The sequence below is a fragment of the Cyprinodon variegatus genome, unplaced genomic scaffold (genome assembly GCF_000732505.1).
Source record: "Cyprinodon variegatus isolate N-32 unplaced genomic scaffold, C_variegatus-1.0 Scaffold122, whole genome shotgun sequence".
Classification (NCBI taxonomy): domain Eukaryota; kingdom Metazoa; phylum Chordata; class Actinopteri; order Cyprinodontiformes; family Cyprinodontidae; genus Cyprinodon; species Cyprinodon variegatus.
In genome coordinates this window covers 956,242-967,692 of record NW_015150575.1, presented here as the reverse complement: position 1 = coordinate 967,692, position 11,451 = coordinate 956,242, and positions in this window count along the sequence as shown.

The window sequence follows — 11,451 nt, the reverse complement described above, 5'->3', positions numbered from 1 at the left end:
TTTTAAGAAAAGTATTAAAAGTAGACAGTGAAAGAGCAGCGATGTGTTCTTCCGTAGTTGAGGGGCAACAATAAAGAAGGCCCTACCCCCCATGAGCTTCCTAGAGCTTCGAACCTGCCTGATTGGCTGTTTGGCTCAACTGAGGAACCAAGAAGGTCAGTAAGGATGATGACCCTCGAAGGTTAGAGTAGTGCAAGATCATTCCAACATTAAAAAGAAACAAAAAACTAAAAATTATAATATTTAGATTTACACTAAAAAGCATAGACAACTAGTGGAGAGAGGTCAGAACGGAGTGATTGAGTTCACATCTAACAGAATTGAGAGATATGTTTTCAGTTAGATCTTTTGTTTTCAATCTGGCACAAACAATTTACAGGTTAAAGATCAAAAAATGGTCTCTAAGGTTTTGTAGTTCATTTTGAATGGGGCAGATTTTTGTAAATCGTACCATGCCCTGCCCAGGAATGCTCTTGCAATTCTGAGCTGGAATTTTACAAGGTTTGACATTTTTGCATTATTTTAGGTAGTGGTATAGATTTTGCAGCACTACACCACTTCCTTTTCCTGCTTGGGATGACTCATAGTGTGTGTGTTAGTAGGTGTGTGCGTGTGTGTGGTGAGTCCAGTCACCGCAGCAAATGCAAGCCACTTTCTGCCTCCCTTTGATGAGATCCAGATGGAAATTTTCAGAGGATTGCCCATTCTGGCAACCATTACAGTTCCTGATATGTTCCCAAAATCTTTTCTTTTCCAGTCCTACATTCTGTTTTGCCTTAGGTTACTTTTATACAGCAATATACAGCCTGTTTAACTCCAAAAGTTTAACTTACGACAAGGTTATATTTTATTATTGCAATCCCTCATCAGGCTTGAGTTGACAGGTAAATCTAAAGTTTATTTGTATTCAGATGAGAGACGCTGTTTCTCTCAGACTTTCTCCTAGATACCTCATTTAACCAACCACAAACTAGATCAAAGGCAACGCTTTATGTCCAGCCTTTGTTTTTAGGAACTTTTTCCACAATCCAAATATGCACTGGAGTATTCAACCCTCACAGGAATGGACACATCCACTTTGTACATGCAAACAGAGCCAAACAGACTGTTTTGAGAAGTGACAAACAGACCCAACATCCTCCAAGCAACAGAGCTTTCAAGTTTGGCCAAGTGGTGTACCGCTCATCCAATCCGTCAGCTCTCCTCTGGGTATGAGAAACAGATCCAGGGTCATCTTGCTATTCATAAAAGGCCATACACAACAGTGAGTCAAAAGACTGCCAGAATAGTGTGGTGACAGATTTCTTCCTATTTTTCTGTCAGGACTTCCTGGTTGGTATTTGTTGTGTTTTACTTCCCTGCTGAGATCCTGTAACAAAGCCTCAGAAGTAAGTCAGAGAACTCATATTTGCAATGTAAGATGAAGCTATTTATCTGTATTTGTGTATCTTTAGTGAAAAAAAAAGCATAGAAAAAAGGAATATGCAGTATCTCTGAGTTAGAACAAATTCTGAAAATAAACCTGGCAATTCTACATAATAAAGAGATGTCTTTCCTGCTTATTTATTATAATTATCCCCAGATTTTCTGTCAAAAATGATCTGAGACCTTTCTTCAATATATATAAAAACTCTTTGATTTAACTATTTTGATTAATGCATTTTATCTGGAATTTTTATCATCCATCCATCCATCCATCCATCCATCCATCCATCCATCCATCCATCCATCCATCCATCCATCCATCCATCCATCCATCCNCATCCATCCATCCATCCATCCATCCATCCATCCATCCATCCATCCATCCATCCATCCATCCATCCATCCATCCATCCATCCATCCATCCGAAAACTGTGGAAAAGTTGACCTCTAAATGTCAAAAGTCTACAGTTTTCTTTTCCACTGCAGGTTTTCCCCACATTTCTCTGACTTGTATATAAATATGATCTGTACATGAAAGTTTGAGTCATAATACATTGATATAAATCTCCAATGACTACTTTCCTGTGCGGCTGTGTTGGTTTAGAAGCCGTTTGAGTGGCTCAGTGGCCTCTGGGCCAGAGACTCATGTTTGCATAAATAAAAGTTGATGCTGAAAAAGGCCGACAGCTGATGAATTCATTCCTGGTGTGACAAGGTCAGACAGTTACTTAGAGAACACATATGTTCTCCCCCCCTGTTGAGCTTAAAAAAGAACAGCTAAATTAATGAATATATAACATAATATTTATAATAATAATACACTATATTTCCAAAATGATTTGCTCACCCATAGAAATGACTGGAATCAGGCTGTCCAATCACTTCCATGGCCACAGGTGTATAAAATCAAGCACGCAGGCATGGAGGCTGTTGTTACAAGCACTTGTGAAAGAATGGGTTCCATTTCAGGTGCTTAATAAATACCAGACTGGAACTGTGATAGGATGCCACCTGTGCAACAAATCCAGTCGTGAAATTTCTTTTCTCATAAATATTTCGGTCAACTATCAGCCTCATCATACAAGAATGGAAGTGTTTGGGAACAACAACAACTCATCCACAAAGTGGAAGGCCAAGTAAACTGATGGAGCAGGATCAGCGGATACTGAAACACATAGTGTGAAGGATGGCAACTTTCTGCAGAGTCAATCCCACAACACCTCCAAACTTCATGTGTCCTTTAGATTAGCCCATGAGCAGAGATCCTCATGGAATGGGTTTCAATGGTCAAGCAGCTGCATTCAATCCATAGGTCACCAAGTACAATGGGGTATAAAGCACACTACCACTGGACTCCAGCTCTGGAGTGACAAATCACACTTCTCCATCTGGAATTCTGATGGACGAGGCTGGATTATGCAGTTGCCAGAATAATGGTAATTGTCTAACAGCATTATGCCAATTGTAAAGTCTACTGGAAGGGGGATTATGATGAGTGGTTGTTTTCAAGAGCTGAGATTAGCCCCTTACTTCCAGTGAAAGAAACACTCAATGCTTCATCTTTCAAAGATTGTTACATTTTGGACATTTCCATGCCCTTAACTTTGTGGGACCAATTTGAAGCTGGCCCCTTGCTCTTCGCCATGACTGTGCACAAATCAAAGTCCATGAAGTCATGGATGTCAGAATCTGGTGTGGATGAACTTTACTGGGCTGCACAGAGTACTGACATCAGCCCAATAGAACAGCTATAGGATGAATTACTGCAGATACTGAGAGCCTGGCCTTCTCAGTCAGCATCAGTGTGTGGCCTCACAAATGCACGTCTGGCAGAATGGTCAAATGTTCCCATAAACACACTCCAAAACCATGTGGAGTAGAAGCTCTTATAGCTGTAAAGGGTGGACCAACGTCATACTGAACCCCTATAGATTAGGAATGGGATGTCACTTAAGCTCATATGTGAGTCAATGGTTATTAATAATGCAATAGCCTTACACAGTTGTAGAGTTGCCGGCTGCATATCCATGACTTAAATCTCCCACTCTACCACCTCCAAAGGTGCTCTATTTGACAGAGATCTGGTGACTGCGGCAACCGTCAGAGTTCAATTAAGTCACTATTAATATCAGGAAATCTGTTTGAAATCATTTGAACTGTGGCTCAGCCCGTTATCCTGCTGTAGATAGCCATCAGAAGATAAGTGGGATGTAGCCATAAAATGATAGAGCTGTCTGTAATAATGCTCAGCTAGGATGAAAATTGTGTTAAGTGACTAGAGGGACTGATACATGTCTAGCTTCTATATGCCTTCAGTTGCTGCCATTTGATTGGATGATTTACAATCTGTTTTAACACGCTTTTAAACATTTGAACCCAATAATGTGGTGAGTGAGTATATCACGGACAAACAGAACCAGATAGAACAAATGAAAACAAAGCATGAATCTTTTATTGCCTTTGGTCTTTCCTCTCTCTTACAGCCAAACATTCTGCTTATCTCCAGCTCTGTTTTACCTTTTACTACCTACTAAAAACTGCAGCTGCAAACTTTGCTCAAACCACTTTACAGCGGTGGCCTCAAATCTCAGCAGGCAGCCAGGCAGGCAGGCAGGCAGTGCACTTCAGTTGCGTAAATTTGTGTATTTTTCTTGTCAGATTTCAGCCATATTGAATAATTCACTGGAAGTTCTATATATGGGGATATGGCTCCCAGGTTCTGTATTTTTAGCTCCCTTCAGGATTTATGTAAGGCTCTTTATGTAATCCTAAAGTTTAATGGTGCATTTTGCTGATAGACCACGATGAGTAGAAATATGGACATTGAAATTCATTGTTCCTCACTTATAGCTGGAATTATCCATACAGACTGGCCCACTTAGCAGCTTCATATATGTTGTATGATGTGTAAGAGAACAACCTGCTGTTTATTCTTAGTATGATGTAACAGTGTGTCCACTTTGTTCCCATTAATCAAATTTCAAAAAACGCTTGCCTCACCGTCTTTTATCATATGCTGAACAGACCTCAGTAATGTCACACCTCAGGCCTGTCCTGTGCTGATGAGATTGAGTCATCAGCCAGCGTGTGCTGAACAGCCTAAATGGAAGCTGTGAAAGAGTTATTAGTAAACACATTTATCTTCCTGATGCTTGCGGTTTGAAAAGGCCCTCCATCGACACGTTCCGGCATCCTGCAGCTTCTTATCTGCGGCTGAATGGAAGTCGTGGTGACAACCACAATTAGGCGGGACAGCACAGGATGGGAGAGGGTCACACGCATTGTAATTACTAAGTCACTGCAGCGAGGCTAGTAACACCAAAACGGAGGCTGCAGCTCACAGGGCTGAGCCTAATCTGAACCCCTGAGGGTCATTGGAAGTTCTTGTCTGATTCAGTGGCTCACCAAAACTTCTTTAAAAATGGATCTGACCTTTAAATATAACATTAAGATTAAATGAATCGGGAATGGATAGACATGCATATAAGGCTATATTGAAACATGTGTTCTTAAGGCTCAGTTGTGTGTGTGTTTTTTTTTTTCTTCATAAAACCAATCTTTTTGGTGCTGTCTTTTAAAATTGCTTGTTAAAAGAGACCACTACCATCATCACCATAAGCATAGAGGGAGGATGTAGATCAGGGTTTCTTGGGTTGTTTTCACACCTTATAGTCCAGTGGACTCAGATTATTGGGAAACCGAATTGAAACATTGTTACTATTTTCATCTAGTGCGGTTTGTAATCACAAGGCACTTTGTCAAACTGAAAAAATACTTTTGACCCACCTATTTACCCCCTAACACGCAGTGGCACTGCACCAAGAACCATTGTAGAAAGACAGTTGATCAACAACACAAAAGTATTTCCTTGTCCACAAAAAGGAAAACATCATAGAACGACAACAGATTTCAGCAGTGTTATTGCTATTGTTAGGGTTATTTTTATTGATGATGTGTGAGTATGTTAAACTCTGTCTGTTGCATGTCAGATCTAATGTTTTCCAAAGCAGTTTATCTAATAAGAGCTGTTCATCTGTCAGGATAAAAAGTCATCTCCATCATGTACAAGGCAAAAATCTGGGAATGGAGCGAGAGAGGTTTCCTTGATCTAAAATCATAATGTAATATTTTCAGAAGGCTTTAGCCATGGATATCTGCTCATTTACAAATGTGTATGATGTGATGATGTGGCATAAATGCTTCTTTAACTGTGATTCAGGGCCGACTTCAACAAGAAACAAGTCCTGTTGGTAAGCGTTGCCTTCTATAACCCTAATCAAATTCGCTTGTCTGAGAGAGATTACAAATTATGTCAAAATCTGTTGTCATATTTCATAGTTATTTAATACATTTATATTGTGAAGTAACATTTAAAGAGTTTATCCTGAGTTGCCCCTTCTCAGGAAAGAGCCAGGGAGAGAAAGTTTAAAGATGTAAACAAAGCTTTCCTTTACAAAATCGTGTTTCCCACCCAGTTTCAATTCGGGGACCTTTCATGTGTCAGGCGAACGTGATAATCATTAAACTATGTAAACGAATGAATACACAACAGAAACTCCTGTGACTGAACTTTCCATTACACTATGCTTTCTTTTGGTAAGTTTGCCTGATAAATATCTTTCAACAATGGATCAGCATTTAAAAAAAATAAGACGGACGACCGCAGAGACGTCTTTTTTTTTTATACTTAAGGCAGGAGAGATGGCTTCAAATTAGGCGGCGAGGTGGGAGAAGTGGCACATTAGACTTAATTGCACTGATATTAAGTCCGCACAGACGTCCAGCAAGGTATTTTTAAGATATGAATAACTTAATTTGTATTATTACAACACAATTACAGCTTTTGGATCGGTCTACAGTCCACTTGGCATTCACATCTCTATTCACAGTGCGCCAGAGTTGACTTTAACCAAGCAGAGACCTTGGTTTTTTGGTGGACCCAAGTTTGATTGCACATTTATACCTCCATAATTGAACCAAACTTTAAGGACAAACATGCTATGGTCCAATTAAAGGGGACTAAACAGAGCTGTTGTGAATATACCCATAACCCTCAGGACCAACTGTTCTGTATGCTTAAGGTGTTTCCCTGCCTTCACCCACCTGAACTGAATGAAAAGGTGTCCACACAGACATTTATTGGCCTCGAAGGAGGTAATGCAGTCATTTGCATCAGGTGTGTTTAAATAGAGACACATCTAAAAAATGAAGGCCAGTGTACCCTAAGGACCAGGGCTAAGAACCCCTGACATTGATGACACAAAGTGGTACACTGGTTTTGTAGCCTGGCCAGCCAAACCTATACAGTGTAAACATGATGCATTCTTCTGGTAAAGAGCTTGTAGAGCTTGATTTCAAAGTCGTGACTAACAGGTCCGCCTCACCAGGTTAGAACCAATCAGATAACAACCCACAGGACACAAAAACTTTGAGCAAAACACTCTGCTTTTGTGATTTTGTAGGCCATGAAACATGTCAATCCGATGAAAAAATGTTACATTGAACGGTTTTGCTGGTTTTGCCTAAATAATCTGAGGATATAAGGTGTGCTCTCTATTAGGTTCTCAGTTGTCTTTGCAATATTGCTCTGCTGCGATTGCCAGCTTGTTTTTATGCTCGCATAAAAGCATTGCTGAATTATGGGTAAGTTTGGCGCTGAGAGACCGCATCATAAAGTCCAGCCTCCTGCGCTGTAATTGGTCCAGCAAAAGTCAGCGGCTGTTTACTAGACTGAATTAAGCTCCGGTTGGCCAGGCTACTGTTTTTTTAAGTCATTAGAAGTGTTTATTAAAGCTTCCTTAAAAAAACAAAACATAAAACACAATAGTTTATGCAAGTGTCTCCCTGTTAGTATCCAACTTCTCAGTGATATTAGCTGGCAGTATCCCGACCCAATCATTAACATAGAAGGAAGGTAAGGGATACCAGCACAACTATTTACAATGGCTGGTTTCAAAGCAACGTCTGTGTGGATGTGTAGTGGGAGCTGTAAAAGACTAATAAAAATGGACATGAATGTTCAGACTGCAAATGATCTGAAAACCATCCAGTTTAGTACCACATATGGGGGTTGAAAAGATTGGAATTAAGCCATTAAGACGGACTTGAAAATGTCAGGTATGAGTTGCATATGGGCAAAAGATCAGATTTAGGTCATATTTGGCTGCTTTGTGCATGCTGCCTCCATAAACGTAATTATTTAAATATCGATGGTAAACCATATTAAAGAAAATGTTTAGCATTTAAGTGAAATGCTTCCAGTCTCTCATATATGTACAGTTGTATTTCAAAGTTGGCATACCCTCCCATTAAAGAAAACAATACATTCACACAGGTAATTCAAATAACACAAAACCCAAAAAGTAAGATTAAATACAAATGTACTAAATTACAACGTAGTAAAATAAAATATTGATTTTGGATTTTTATTTAGATAAAATTCTAAAATGCTCAAATACCTTGCTCATGAACAGTGAACCAACATACCTGTCAACAGGTACAGCAGTCTTAAGCCAGTATAGAAACCAATGCTCAGAAACCAGGTCGTCTGCGTGTGTGTCGCAGTTAAATTTCAAGCACAACTGAGGGTCTGAGGAAAGTTTCCCAGATTCCTCACCTTATTGTTGAGAATGTGCTGACCATATTTAGTCACCAGTAGATCCAACTTTAGGCCTATACTAGACCCAGAATTGTCTGTTTGGTAGTTCTCACCAGTTCCTGATGGATTTATTGGCATGATTAGGTCCCCTCTCATTTTTCTGGTTCTAATTTAATTTAACTTATAATATTTTTTTCAGATAATGTAACATTTACTTAGACTTTACAGAGCTGAACATATGATGGATCCTAGAGTGGTGGGACAGGAATATTTGTCACTGCATGATAGAGATAGTATGTGGCACTTATCCTAGAATGCCAAATGTAGTTTAAACCAAACAGCTCTTTGTTCTGGTTTCCAGATAATGTATCTTTAGACTCATTCATCCATATGATATTTTAGGGTTCCTGGTCATTGTCGCAACATTTCAGAGCTAGCCTTCGTAGAGCGAATGCATCCCTGCATCACACCAGTAAGAATGAAGGTTGTCCTTTCACATCAACCCCATAGAGTGTGGTGTAAGTGCTGTCTTTACATTTTAGGGTTATTGGAGACTTCATGCAGCATCTTGCTGTTTGTTTTTCGGATAAATTAACCTAGGCAGCCTCGGAGAGAGGGTGGGAATTCTTCCTAATGTCCTCCAAATCGCAAACTATCTTATCTACCTTTAAACTGTTCTTGAATAATTTAACTTGGGAATAAATTAAAGGCGTTCTAAATTTTTTCATCACTCATAATTGCATATTATTTACCATTTCATACCAGGTTTTCTTCTACTTAAAGTATGTATGCTTATGTACAATGATAAATTCCTATTTTTTTTCATGACTGTAATTCAACAACAAAAAGGACAAGGTTTAATTTATCCTGAGCTTCCTGGAGGTCTTTTTTTTTTTTTTTTTACAAAATAGGAGTTTTTCCTCTTCACTTGTTGCAGCATGCATGCTTGATGTGAGGATTGCTGTCAAGTCAATGAGTCGATGCAATCAACTGGTTTTCCTTAGATAGAAAACTTTGGGCCAATCTGACTGGGTGATCTGGTTGAGTTGTCTCTGTAAAGTGCTTTGAGATGACATGTACATTGGCGCTGTATAAATAAACTGAACTGAAGTATGAAACTGCACATCTTTTCAATTAAAGAGCAACAGACATGGAAAAAAACAAGAAATAAATCACTTTGATTTAACTGAGTCTTATTTGTTTCCTATGCTATGTCATGCTTTATAATAACCTTCCCATCATGATTTGCTGTTCAGCGGTAAAGGTTAAGAGTATTGAAAGTTATACTTCTAGTGAGTTATTATTGCAGCATGGGTCTGGGCAGGCCCCTCCGAGGTACAACAACAGTCTTGGCTTGAAAGCCTTTTAAAACAAACCTGAACTCTCTGTGGTACCGGACGTTTATTTATCCCACAGATCCGGGCTTCGTTGCTTGGGGCTGCCTGATACAGCCGAGCTCCGTTTTTCATCTTCTTCTTTAGATACACAGGCTCTTACAGTGTCTCTCAAATTGAAGTATATTGAGATGCTTCATTGTGTGTTTATGTGGGATACCTGATAACTGAACGGCTCTGCCTGCAGCAGTTCTACTTTATTATGTGATTGAACTATACTTTTCCAGTCTTTTCTGTTTCACCTTTACTCATAAACATTTCACAGTTGTTGATTTTTGTTTGAAATCCGCTGCAGCATTTAGATTTTCTTTTTCAATAAGAAACACATCAGGGCTTCTCTGACATATTGATTAAACACACATAAGTCAGAAGGCAGAAAGAGACTGAAACCAAAGGCGACCAAAAGTCCTGAGTACATTTCACTGGGTTTGTGACTTGTTTGTGTGTCCGTGTTCTCCACTGGGTCAAATACATTTCTCTGGGATATTTACACCAGGAGCTGACTGATAACATAATTAAGGTCGTGTAGTGATCTGTGGCAGCTGTGTTCCTGCTGCACACTAAAGCGAGCCGGTAAATAAAGCCCCGGCTCAGGAGGCCATCGGGTGACACAACATATATTAAGGCATGCTGCACGTACACAACACAATGAACAGAGATTTAAAGAAGGAACTAAGCAGTCATGTCACACTGCAAAAATGTAACTGTTAGCTGATGCAACGATTATGAGGTGAAAGTACAGTTTTGCTAAAATGTAACTGGAGGTAACAGATAAAAAAATGTTTGTTTAACCACATACTTCCTTTTTATAGATGGGAGAACAAAGACACAAAGAAAACCATGGTTTTATGACAGATTAATGATTATTCCTCTATATATTTCATTTACAAAAGAGGATTTGTAGACCGTGATTTTATCATTTTAACCAACTAGATTACTAGCAAGCTTTCTGTTAAAAAAATTTACTTATTTAGTCGCTTAAAAATTAGTTAGATGAAGACTAGCCCTCGGGGGGTAGTCTGGGAGAATGGAGTATCGGGTCCTTTAATAAGGGCTGTTAGGTCTCTGTATGACCGGTGTCAGAGCCTGGTCCACATTGTCGGCAGTAAGTCAGACTTGATTTCATTGAGGGTTTGACTCCACCAGGTTGCCCTTTGTCAACGATTCTGTTCATAACTTTTATGGTCAAAATTTCTAGGCGCAGCCAAGGTGTTGAGGGGATCTGTTTCGGTGGCCTTAGGATTGCGTCTCTGTTATTCGCAAATGATGTGGTTCTATTGGCTTCATCAGGGCGTGATCTACAGCTCTCACTGGAGCGGTTTGCAGCCAAGTGTGAAGCGGCCAGGATAAGAATCAGTGCCTCAAAATCCGAGACCATTGTCTTGAGCCGGAAAAGGGTAGAGTGCCTTCTCTAGGTTGGGGAGGATGTACTGCCTCTAGTGGAGGAGTTTAAGTATCTTGGGGTCTTGTTCACAAATGAGGGGAAGATGACGCGGGAGATCGATAGGCAGATTGGTGCGGCGCCTGTTGTGAAACGTGCGCTGTACCGGTCTGTTGCAGTGAAGAGAGAGCGGAGCCAAAAAGCGAAGCTCTCGATTTACTGGTCGATCTACGTTCCTGCCCTCATCTATGGTCATGAGCTTTGGGTCATGACCGAAAGAATGAGAACAAGCGGCTGAAATGAGTTTTCTCCGTAGTGTGGCTGGGCTCTCCCTTAGAGAGGGTGAGGAGCTAAGTCATCCAGGGAGGACTCAAGAGTAGAGCCGCTTCTCCTCCACATCGAGAGGAGCCAGTTGAGGTGGCTTGGGCATCTGGTTAGGATGCCTCCTGGACGTCTCCCTGGTGAGGTGTTCCAGGCACGTCCCACTAGGAGGAGGCCCAGGAGACACTGGAGGGACTATGTTTCTCGGCTGGCCTGGGAGAGCCTTGGGATTCCCTCGGAGGAGGGACATCTGGACCTCCCCACTGAAGCTGCTACCCCCATGACCCGACCCCAAATAAGCGGAAGAAGATGGATGGATGGATGGATGGAT